Source organism: Dipteris shenzhenensis, chromosome 4 (genome assembly GCF_047967505.1).
Source record: "Dipteris shenzhenensis isolate YYH24624 ecotype China chromosome 4, Dip_SZ_1.0, whole genome shotgun sequence".
Classification (NCBI taxonomy): Eukaryota; Viridiplantae; Streptophyta; class Polypodiopsida; order Gleicheniales; family Dipteridaceae; genus Dipteris; species Dipteris shenzhenensis.
In genome coordinates, this window is record NC_141599.1 from 10983984 (window position 1) to 10997167 (window position 13184).

Here is a 13184-nt window from a genome sequence, read left to right on the forward strand (position 1 = left end):
ATGGAGCGGAGTTGATTCAAAAATTATTTTACAAGAATATCCCCAACTCACCTTTCCTTTGTGGCTTGGGCGAACACTTCATCAAAGACTATCTGTCTAGGAACAACCATAGAAAAGAAAGCACAGAGACACCTAGTCCTCTCCCCGTAATGTACAAGTAGAAGAAGAAGGCCCTCCAATGGAACCCAAAACCAAGAATCACGGAAAGGAGAAAGTCTAGTGGAGAGAAGTCAAAAAAGAAAACCAAGTAGACCAAGTAGACACGAGAGCAACCACTGAGGAAAAGCTAACAAATAGCTTAGAGGAAGAAGAGTTCGTAGAAAACACTCAGAAATTTGAAGCTCAACTAGAACGAGCCGAACATGAAGCCCTGGAGAGAGATGATCCTCCATTCACCATGGTGAAAGGGAGAAAATTTATTCACGCTGAAAGGCAAAGTCTACAATCGGCTCCACCGAGTGAGAAGCCCAAAGACCCAAGCTTTATAGAGAGAGAGAAAAGAGAAGGCTTTACTCTAGTGCCACAAGTTAATTTCAAGAAGAAAAGAAACAAAAGCAATACCCAATGATGCAGAAACAAGAAAATTTCTCTTTCCAGAGTTTAAATGTAAAAGCATTGACAAACGACCTTAGACCAGTAATACTAAGAAGATGGATTCATGGTAGAGGGCTCAACCCTGACTTCCTAGCACTCTAGGAAGTCAAAATTGGGGGACCGAAGCTAAGGTGGCAACTGAGCTAGATTAACCAACAAAAGAGTGTGGTTCTACACTGATCATGAAGAGGGCAGAGGGGGGGCATTTTTGGGAGTTGCCAAGCACCTGTCTCTGGCTATAGGAGGGGTCTTAACCACCTTTAGCCAAAACGGAATAGGGATTGACACCACACACCCCAATCTAGCATGTCAGGCCTTCTCAATCTATGTCCCTAATGCCATTAGAGATAGAGTACTCATGAGGGATGGAAAAATTATGCAAGACAACACTATCCTCTTGGGGGATTTCAACATGGTCGAAAGCAAAGAGGTCGATGGAACAGGCTAGGCAATGTACTAAGAGGGAGCGAGTTAACAGCATGGAACAACCTAAAGGATCAAGATTTCTTGATTGATGCCTTAGAAGACATCACTTTCACTTGGACTAACAACCAACTAGGACAGAACCATAGAAAAGCTCGACCAGACAGAGCTTACTTCTCTAGAAGACTCTTGGATGATGCTCTTTATCACGAGGCTAGTGCTCTATTGTCCCTGTCCTCCTCTAAATATAAATCAGTCCTAATTTTCCTAGAAAAGGGTGAAGGGAGGAGATTTCAATCCTGGTTAAAAGTTAACCCATTTTTCTTCCAGCTACTGTATGTTCAAAGTAAAATTGTAAGAATTTGGCAAAAGGCATTCGATGGAACAGCTAGTACGATAGACAAATGGGTGAGAGCCATAGAGCTCACAGGTTGCTTCTTAAAGGCAATCAAGCAAAGATCGGACAAAGCTTGGCTCAAGAGGCGACAAGTCCTAGAAGACCAAGTAAAGAGGCTTGAGGATGACAATTCGCCTGAGGGACAGGCTGTTAACCCTATGGCAACAAGGGCCAGAAGTGCAGTCTAGGACAACTATGAGAGCATTGCTTGTGTAGAGTAGCGGCAAAGCTCCGCTTGTAATATCTTGAGCCTGAAAGACAGTATGATGAATCTTAAAGGATGAGGATAGCCAAAATCCTCTCTTGAAAAGATCCAATCATACTTGCAAAATCAGGATCTAGAGAGAGAAATACTAAATCTAGAGAGAGAAAGACTAAAAGCCTACACTTTTTTAGGTCCCCCCACTTTGTGTAGAGACTCAAAGGTTCCCCCGCTTTGTGTAGAGACCCAAAAGGTCCCCCCCAAAAGAGGAGGGACTCCTGTCTAAAAAGTCTCCTACAAAAGAGGTCCCACCACGGAGGTACCAACGAATTGTGTAGAGACCAACATGTATAAATATCTCTCAATGGAATGAAGCTCCGACTCTTTAGGATTCAGTGTTCAAGCTCACTATGGTGTTCATGCGATTGATCTCCATTGTGTCCATGCTCTCTTACACTATCATGTTCTAGCATGCCCTTACCCTTGCACTCTCTACCCTTGTACTCCCTCCTTCTCCTCCTTCTCCTCCTCCTCCTCCATCTCCTCCTCCTCCCTCCTCCTCCTCCTCCTTCCTCCCTCCTCCTCCTCCTCCTCCCTCCTCCTCCCTCCTCCTTCTCCTCCCTTCTCCTCCTTCTCCTCCCCCCTTCTCCTCCTCCTCCCTCCCTCCCTCCTCCTCCACTCCCCTCTCTCTTTCTCCTCCTTCCTTGTCCCTCCTCCTCAACCCTTACCCCTCGAATCCGCAAAGGAGACTAGCTCTCCACTCCTCTCAACCTTGGACTCCTCATAAACCCTACAACCCCCTCTGAATCTTGGAACTCTAAGTTAGCTCTCTCAACCGTGTCCCCCTTTCAAACCCTGAAATCCCCTTCTAAACCCTTGAACTCTTGTGGAGGCAAGAGCCTCCATCAATCGTTGTGATCAATTTCTCTTTCTCATTCATGCACGCATGAGTTCTTCTTTTCACACTTTAGCCTACACCTCTCACCGAAACACGACCCTAGGACCTATGCTACACTTGTTGCTACTACAACGAGCAATGACATGACTGTAGGTGACCAACACCCTTAGAACTTACACTTGGGAGAAACATAGACAACATTTTGGTGCCACTGTCGGGGAGGTTAGCGCACCTAAAGCAAAAGTGGAGCACGTGTTTGCATGTGTGAAAAAGAACCCCCTTTGAAAAACCATTCAAGATACATCCCTCAAGGCAAAGGAGTGAAAAAATGCTTCCAAATGGTGCAAAAGGATAATGTTGACCTACAAACTCACATTAATACACTAAACACCCAAAATTAACTCTTAATCCCCCCATGTCTTATAAAAGCAACACCAACCCCCCTCACTCTTTCCCCACACTTTTGCAAGTAACTTCCTTCTCCAAATTCCGTTAAGCCTCCATATTTTCCATCCTCCAACTTCAGTCCACCATTTCCACCACCAGCACTTTTTCCATCTCCACCACTTTTTCCATCACCTTCCATGGTTAGAGTAATCACAATTCAATTAGGTTAACTTAACTAACGAGTTAGGTTCGTGTCTAACTGATAGTTATACTAATTAGACTAGGTTAGTCAAGTCAACCGGGTTGGTTTTATTAGTCTCCCTTAGTTAGACTTTAAGTCCATTTACACCGAATTAGGGCCCAAGACCCCCGAAAAAAAAGGTCTTAAATTGACTCAAATTGAAAGGTTCATGACTTGCATATTTTGGGCCCAAATTGGACATGGATTGAACCACGGATTCACACACAGAACCTCCACGCTACGAGGAATTTTTCTAGTCCATTCAACACCATTTAGGCATCCATAACACTCGTCAATTTTCACCCCTGTGTGGGCTACTTTTTTGCACTATTTCGCTCATATGATTCCACTGTGACCTCCAATTGACAATCCGTTTGCACCGGCACATTGTTCCCACTCACGTGGGACAATCCTAGGCACATTTTTAACCCTACTACACTAACGCATCTCTAACCCCCCTAACATTTTTTACTCCTTCTTTGGGAGCCCTTATCTTAGCCGTTTGGAGACCAATCGCACCCAGTCTAATGCTAAGATTCACTCACGCAATGTCCAATCTCAAACGATAATTTTCAAGTCTTCTTACCATCATCTTCAGTCTCGGTAGTCACCATTATGTAGGCACTGATTTTGACTCATCGATTGCATTTTTTTGCCATTATCAGGCTACGAAGGTAGAAATTAATTGCAAATTTCAAAGTCAAATGCACTCACTTAAAGGATACACTTGAGCATTGTGTATGCACCTAAGAACTCTGGATGAAGACTAGCGCCTGCATACTTTTGCGAGCTTTCTTCGGCCCTCGACGCTCTTCAAGAATTCAACCTCTCACCATCAACAAGCAGCATGGAGGACCTAACAGTTGAAGAAGAAATAGGTAACGATGATCTGCATCCTGATATCTCCTTGGAGAACAATGCAATTATAACCACAACAACAATGGCATACGACACTTTGGTAAATTGGAAATGCCAAAGTACAATGGACGAGGGAAGCTCGCCAGGTTCCTTCAACTCTTCGACACATCATGTTGTGCTAGAGGCAATCAATCAAATGAAACCAAAGCCCCTAGCACCAAATTTTACTGAAATTACCTTTTCTTCTTCAGGTGGGGGGGAGTATTGTGAAGATTCGATCCATCCCTTGAAAATCTCCCACATTGTAGGGAAATATCTTAGGAAGGTCCCAATTAGCATCGTGATGGGCAGCTTATCAAGCTTGCTAGTGCAGTGCCATCCAATTGGGGATGTTTTGCATGTTGCTCTATTACTCGCTGGAATTTGTTGGGATCAATCACTGTGTCAATGCTAGGTGCTGATGGTGCTCTGACCTATGCTGCTGCCATCCTATCTATCTCAAATTTTTCTTGCTCCTATTGTACCCATTGCTTCAAGGCTTGGTAACGTGCCTTTTCAGTTTCAGCATTGGGGTATGCTTCCTTGGCTCCTTGGGTGGCACTTTCCGTGGATGTGCTAAGCATGGTCTCACTGTATTGTGGGATTGGCATGGCTTGTTTTGGCAGATGGCTCTTTGCTTTTTGAGCGAAAAGGAGTTTTTGCTGTGCCGCTTATTTCTGCTATCTTGTTATGATCAAGATTGCCTAGGATGCTACACTTTGTGTTGCCACAATGTGATTTTCCACACTTATCATCTCTAGGGGTACATTAGGTTTTATTTTTGTGGTTGGTTGAGGCTTTGTTCTTAGTGGGCAATCCATGCAACCATGCCCAACTTTGCATTCCTTGCACACAGATTGGAATGTAATGGGGTTACCCTTGTGTGGGCATTCTTCTATGCTGTGATTTTCTCCACAACCAAAACACTTGATGGGTGTTCGATATGTGGTGGGCCTTACTTGATTAGCATACAATGGGATGAGTCCTTCAACACCATCCATGTAGTACATAGGGTATTCTGTTTCATACTCATAGTGAGGTTCCAGCTCTTCAGGTTGGAGTTATTGCACCGGAACTACTAGAGCAAGATTGGGAGCCCGTGGATATTGTGGAGGATTGGGACTCCTCATTAGTTGAGGCACTTGTGTTGTCACCGGGAGTGGGTTGAGACGTGGCAATTGTGCATTACTATGCCAGTGTTGGTTGTCTGTACATTGGGATTTGAAGTGCGAATTGATGTGTGTGTGTGTGTGTGTGTGTGCTATGGGATTGGAGTCCTATGCAAGGAGTGAGTGAGTGTAGGTGTGCTAGAAGGTTCTAGTGACTTGGCAGTTAGGTATGTCAGGTTGGTGTGATGTGTGAGTGATCATAGGAGGTGACTGATTGAGATAATCATGGAGATGATTGTGGATTTGGGATCTACCAACATGGAGGCAATTGCCTATATATGTAACCACTCATGAATAAAGATTTGTTCATTGTGCCTCATTGCTTTCTCTATGAACCAACATGTGGTATCAGAGCTTGCTGAGAATTCTAGTTCCTAGAAAGAGAATCCAGGAGATTCTTTGAAGATTTCCTCTAGATTCTCTCTTTTTCCCCAAATGGAGTTTTCTTCCACCTTCCCCCCATGAACTGCCTTAATATTATTCTCCTCCTACAAGCCACCATTGCTGCAGCCTTTTCAACTATAGATTCCCCTACTTAGGGCGCACTTCCACCTAAGAGGAATGGAAGGAAATTGAAGGAATTTTGCTTCTACAACCCATGTTGAGACTCGCATCCCACGCCATTTCTGTCGACTCATCTTGTTGGAGCCTCCATTCCCAAAATGGTCTGAGGCATGCTTAGGCGACCCTATGGGCTACTTGTTGGTGAATTTTAAGGGTAAATGGTCAAGGGAATGAGGAGAAACTAAAGAAAAACTAGGCGGGTTTTGAAGAAGACATGGTTTTTGGAGGTGGAGAAGATGTTGCTGCCCCTAATGGTGTGAAGCTTCATTTGGTCTAAGACTTGCACTGAGTCTTCTACTTCCAAGTACCTTTGACTGTGCAATAAATGCTCTCTGCTTGATGCTTTGTGGAGTGAGGTAGCAATCCTCCAAGGTTCCTCTGAAATCAAAGATTCAGAGATTCCTTTTTCAATTCAAAGGATGTTATTTGGAGCTCAGTTTATTGTGATTTCTTGACAACATGCCAAGCTGTCAATCTTCTTCAAATGCCAAGAAGACTACAAGGACAAAGTACAAGGTAAAGAAGACCCCAATTAAGAGGATGTGGGAGAAGAAAACTGGTTATGCATATGCCAAACAACTAGGATTTTTTTAATTCTTATCTTGCAATTTGCATCTATATGGTGAAGGTGATTTCTTTGTTCAGAAAGATTGATCTTTTGTAAAGGGATTAGACACCACCATTAAATTGGTAAGACCTTCCCAAATGGCCTCCAAACTCAATATAGATAAGTTTGAAGGAGAGGGGTTTCACACTTGGCAAACAAAACTGAAATTTATTCTCATGAAAATGGGAATATGGAAGGTGGTTAATGGAAAAGAAACTAAACCTACAACTAGGGAAGGAGAAGCTTCATGGCTTCCTAAAGATGAAAAAGCACTAGCCATAATTGCTCTTGGTTTGAGTGATTCTTTCATCCACCACATTGATGGATGTGAGACTGCTCATGCTGCATGGACTCATCTTGAGCATGTTTTTGGAGCACAGGGGAAATGCTCGAAGTTTAGCTTGCTTATCAAGTTCTTTGATTTAAAATTGGATAGAGGAGAAAATATCTCTCTTCACATCTAAGTTCAACGAAGATCATATTGACACAGTTATCTGGCATCAAGTTTAATCTTGATGAAGATATTGTAATTGCCATCTTACTTAGAAGTCTAACTAAAGAATATGGCACTATTGTTACCACACTTACCAATATATTAGAGATAAGTCTAGTGGAAATTGAAGCATCCCTCTTGGAAGAGGAAAGGAAGATCAAACAAAGAAGTGACTTCAAAAAAGGGGCATGTTTGGCCAAAATCAACTTCAAGGGAAAGAGCAAAATGAAGTGCAACTTTTGTGGAAAACTTGGACGCTTTGAAAAAGAATGTTATGTAAAGAAGAGATGTTTAGTCAACCTTGTTAAAGAAGTAGAGACAGAAGAAAAAGAAGAAGAACCAGGGAATGTTAAAGCTCTCACTGCTTACAATACCCAAGTCAATTCTGACAAGGGTTAGGATCCATATGTTTTCTAAGTGTGTGTAAGGTCAATAATGGTTCTCTGCCATGGATAGTCCATCCTTAAATGATTGTTAGTCTTTTGAGATTTTTCCTTGTTGGACTCATGGGGCTTTTCATACATAGTCAGTGTCTATCTCCTAGTTGTAAACCAAGAATCCTAAGAGTGAGTCACAGGTTGGGGCCATGTGTGTTGCCACATGATGGTGGGCAAGCCATGGAGCATCCCATGTACTACTATTGAGGGATGAGGTCATCAATTTGTGGGGGGGAATGAAGGGCAAATTGATGTGTTTGTGTGTGTGCCTACGGGCTTGGAGTCCTATGCAAGGAGTGTGTGGCTGTAGGTGTGCTAGAAGGTTCTAGTGACAGTAGTTAGGTATGTCAAGTTGGTGTGATGTGTGAGTGATCATAGGAGGTAACTGATTGAGATAATCATGGAGATGATTGTGGATCTGGGATCTACAACATGGAGGAAGTTGCCTATATATGTAACCACTCATGAATAAAGATTTGTTCATTGTGCCTCATTGCTTTCTCTATGAACCAACAGGATTGGCGGCTATTGGTATTGTTGGGGCTGGGTTATGCTACACTCATATTGTAGAAACAAGTATTTACATCATGCTCTATAACATTGCAAATGGGACACCATAACCATGGGGGCTAAGCCACTTCTCATGGGTTTAGTCTATTCCTCAAGATTGAGCATTTATTGGCTATATGGTTGGCCATATAGTGTGGGCACCAAATATTTTCTCTTCATGTGGTGGGTATTGTGGTGGCTAAGAGACACGCAGCTTTTGCTCGATCACTTGCATCATTTTATCTTTTACTCTTAGGGCCATGGCTTCCACTCTGTCCTCGGTGGTGTGATATTTATTGGAAGTGCTTCCCTTCTTCGAAGATTTCTTCTCGTGTTGAATTGATTTATAGCCATCACTATCACTATCAAAATCGATCATGCCATCCTCAATGTCAATTGCAACTTCACAAGTGTCGGTAAAATGTGCATAGATGCTAACTTTTTTCATGTCCTTGTGAATGGATTTTTTCAGGCCAGGGATGAACCATGCTATGAGGTACTTGTCATCTAGATGGGGATCACACTTTGCTATTAATCTTTTCATTCTTCCTAAGTATGTTCTAACCTTTTCTTTATTGCGCATATCTATATTGCCTAGTTGTAATATGCAGAGTTATCTTGTAGCCTTTCTCTTTGGAATCTTCTTCTGAACTACTTAGATAGTAGTGCCCATGTGGCTCTTTCCTCTACGAGGAGGTCGAGGTACCATTCTGAAGCCTCATTGGTTAGGGCCATCAGGAGCCACGCGATGACATAAAAAATGTAACTATCCCGTTGGAGCATAAAGCCTTTGGTCAATACCTAGCATTAGTGGACGGCGGAGCTAGAGTAAACATTCTGGCAAGAGAGCTATATGAAGAATGGGGCCTACCTCCAATGCAGAAGGCCACATTTAACATCTGCCTAGCTAACCACACAAAAATGAATCCATTGGGTATCATTGACAATGTGTCAACAAAAATTGTTGGAGTAAGGTTCACTCTCCAGTTTACCATCTTGGATCTTCCCAAGGGGGGGTTTCCATTTTCCGAGCAGAAATCCCCAAGCAGCAAGTGGCATGTCTGAGAATATGGCCAAAAACACTATTATTGGACCTAAATGTAGTACATCACTGAGAGTGCTCTCAACGGAAGCAAGAACGGAAGAAGGAGAGAGAGAGACAGAGAGCCACACAAGTTTTGGTGGGTGCAGAACCACCCTAATCTTCTTTTTCATTCATTTATATATGTGTTTGAGTATTGTACATAACCGGGGTAAAGGCACAGTGACCTTTAACCCCCACAACCTCCCACTTAAAGGACAATGTGCCTTTAAGGGAGAACAACCAGTGAGCATACTATCCAATGCCCATCAATACATGACAATACTCAAACCGTTGACTAGGTAGACTCTTCGTCAGCATATCTGCAGGGTTATCATCTGTATGAACCTTGACAAGCTCTATGCACTTGTCCTCAAGTACCTCCCTGATGAAATGGTACCTGACCTCAATGTGTTTGGTCTTTGCATGAAAGACCGGATTCCATGCTAGCTGAATAGCACTCATGGAATCACTATGCAATGTCGGTACACCTGTATGAATCCCCAAATCTCCCACTAGCCGATCAAGCCATATAGCCTCCTTGCAACCCTCTGTGGCTGCAACAACATACTCAGCCTCTGTGGTAGACAAAGCAACGCACTTCTGTGCACGAGACATCCATGACACTGCACCGCCTACAAAGGTGAACACATAACCAGAAGTGGATCTCCTACTATCCACATGCCCTATCCACATGCCCTGCATAGTCTGAATCTGTGTACCCAAGTACATGCATGTCTCCTCTACCAAAGCAAATGCACATCTCCTTGGTACCCTTCATGTACCTCATGATGCACTTAACTGCCTCCCAATGCCTCTTTCCTGGATTAGCCATATACCTGCTAACAACTCCCACTACAAATGCAATGTCTGGTCTAGTAGCTATCATAGCATACATAAGACTCCCAACCACTGATGCATAAGGAACCTTAGCCATCATGGCCCTCTCCTCATCTGATTTGGGACTATCTGTATGACTCAGTTTCACATATGGAGGCAATGGAGTACTCACTGCCTTCCCCCCCTCCATATTGAAACGCTGCAATACTTTTGTGACATACTCTTTTTGTGAAAGCCAAAGGAGTTTCCTACTCCGATCACGCGCGATGCGCATACCAAGAATATGACCTGCAAATCCCAAATCCTTCATATCAAAGGCCTCATGCAACTTGGCCTTTAATGCATCTAGCTCATAAGTATTCTTGCTAGCCAATAGCATATCATCCACATATAGTGCCAGGATTATCAGGCTACTATCCTTAGCCCTTTTAGTGTAGAGGCAGTGATCAATTTCACTCCTTCTAAAACCCTGGGACCGAATGAAAGCATCAAACTTCTGATACCATTCTCTAGGTGCTTGCTTAAGACCATAGAGACTCTTCTTCAGCTTGCAAACTAAATGCTCTTTGCCCTTTTCTTCAAAGCCTTCCGGCTGAACCATGTAAATTTCCTCATGCAAATCCCCATGCAAGAAAGCTGTCTTGACATCCATCTGCATAAGCTCCATATCCTCTAATGCCACTAGTCCAAGCATGCATCTAAGTGTGGTCATCTTCACAACCGGAGAGAATATCTCATCAAAGTCCACACCCTTCTCTTGCTTGAACCCTTTAGCAACCAAACGGGCCTTGTACCTAGGCACACATCACCTGTGACCTTCATTTTGTAGACCCATTTACATGGCAATGCTTTCTTTCCATGTGGCAAAGAAACCAAGTCCCAAGTCTTATTCTTCATAAGTGAACTCATCTCTGATTGCATAGCATACTCCCACTTGCGTTGATCCTCACGCATCATAGCCTCTTTGTAGCAAGAAGGCTCCCCTCAATCATCACATAGTCTACCCTTGGAACAAACCTATCAGGTGGTCTAGACACTCTAGATGATCTTCTCAAGGGCATTTCAGCTTGCTGTCCCATTTGCATATCAGCCACATTTGGCTCATCATTTCCACCAATAGATGATCCATCATCTACCCTTGATTGTATACCTGTGGGAGTACTTGGTGGCACCATTTCTTGCACATTTGGTGCATGGACAGCTTGCTGTCTATCAACATATGCAGGTGGATTCACATCCTGGAAAGTGATTCTCCTCATTTCCACATCCCTCATGGGTGCCTTATGCATCTTCTTCTCATTGAAGACCACATCATGGCTATGTATGATCTTCTTTGCTTCTGGATCCCAGAGACGATAGCCCATCTCTCCACTTTCACCATAACCCAGAAAGATGCATTTCCTAGACTTAGGATCTAGCTTCTTTCGAAGCTCTTTTGGCACATGTGCATATGCCTCACATCCAAATATACGCAAATGAGAGTAAGAGGGCTTCTTGCCACTCCATGCCTCTTCAGGGATACCACCATCCACACTCTTACTAGGTGATCTATTGATCACATGCACTGCAGTCTTCATTGCCTCAGCCCAAAAACCACCAGAAAGACTTGCATTGGAAAGCATGCAGTGCAACCTTTCTTGAATGGTACGGTTCATCTTTTCTGCAACTGGATTTTGCTCTGGACTACGAGGGGATGTGAGCTCCCTCTTGATCCCACGAGTATCACAGAAATGCTAAAAGTCATGAGAGAGATACTCTCCACCATTGTCAGTCCGTAGGCATTTAAGCGTTCTACCTGACTGATTCTCAACCAAGGCCAGCCATTTCTGAAATACCTGGAACACATCACTCTTCCGAGCTATAGCATAAGCCCACACTTTCCTAGTTGCATCATCAATGAATGTCACATAGTATTCAGCCCCGCCTAATGACCGTGTAGGCATGGGACCACATACGTCTGAATGCACCAAATCAAGCATTTCAAACTCTTTCTTTCCCCTTCTTTTATGGGCTGATTTAGTCTACTTCCCATAGAGACAGTGCTCACAAAATTCAAAATCAGAGAAACTCAAATGCGGTACATAACCCAAATGGCATAAGAGTTTCATTACATTCTGGCTCATGTGCCCCAACCTGCAATGCCACAAAGAAGTGCTTGGCTGCTCAGTTATTGCAACAACATGATCAAATACCCCTGATACATGTAAGGGATACAAAGTCCCACACTTGGCACCCCTGGCCAAAAGCATAGAGCCCTTCTGAATTTTCCAACTCTGAAAGCCAAAAGTGGTGTGAAAACCAGCATCATCTAGCTGACCCACTGAAATAAGACTCTTGGTCAACTTAGGCACATGTCTCACATGTTTCAAAACAAATGCAGACCCATTTGCAAAAGAAAACTTTATGTCACCTGCTCCCACTATGTCACATGCATAGTCATTTCCAAGATGCACACAACCTGTCTTTCCACTATCATAAGTGGAGAACCATTCCCTATGGGGAGTAACATGGAATGAAGCACCAGAATCCAAAATCCAATTCTGGGAATATGCATCATCTGAAGTGGTAATCAACTCTGCAGATAAACTAGACATGAAGAGAACATCATTGTCACTATCATGTGTGACTGCATTGATCTCCTCGATCTTCACTTTTCCTTTGTCCTCCCTTGGACTCTCTTCCTTTTGATTTGCACCCCAATCAGTCTCTCCTCACCAAGGGCACACTGATCCATAGAGATGGCATATTGCTTCGCACCATCCTTGACCATCACCTCAAGGAAGCAGCCCAATTCCTATCCACAGTGGTAACACTCAATGTTCCGTGCCCTGGATTTGCTACGAGACTTCCCTCTTTCTTGGGACTTCCCCCTGAACTGTGATCTACCCCTTTGCACATTTAAGGCTCCATCCTGCTTGTTGCCATCCATAGACTTCCGTCTAATCTCCTCGGCCAACAAGCTACCCACAACATCATCAAATTTCAGCACTCCACCAGGTGCAGAGTTACTGACAGCTATATAGAAGGTATCCCATGAGGATGGCAATGAACATAAGAGAAATATTGACTTAGTCTCCGCATCAAAATTCATCTTCTGAGCCTACTAAAGCTGGCTGAAAATAATATTGAATTCATTCAAGTGAGAAGCAATGGAGACCCCTTCCTTCATCTGCAGCTCAAACAACCTCTTCATGAGGTAAACTTTATTAGAGGCAGTTTCCTTCTCATAAGTGGCACACAGTTTCTTCCACAAATCTTTCGTAGTCTGCTCATTACTACTGTGAAATAAACTGACTCTGCAAGGTGAAGTCTAATAGTAGACTTTGCTAATGCATCCAACTCATTCCAATCATCCTCAGACATATTTGCAGGCTTAGCTTCAATCCCTGCCAAGGGTTTAATCTG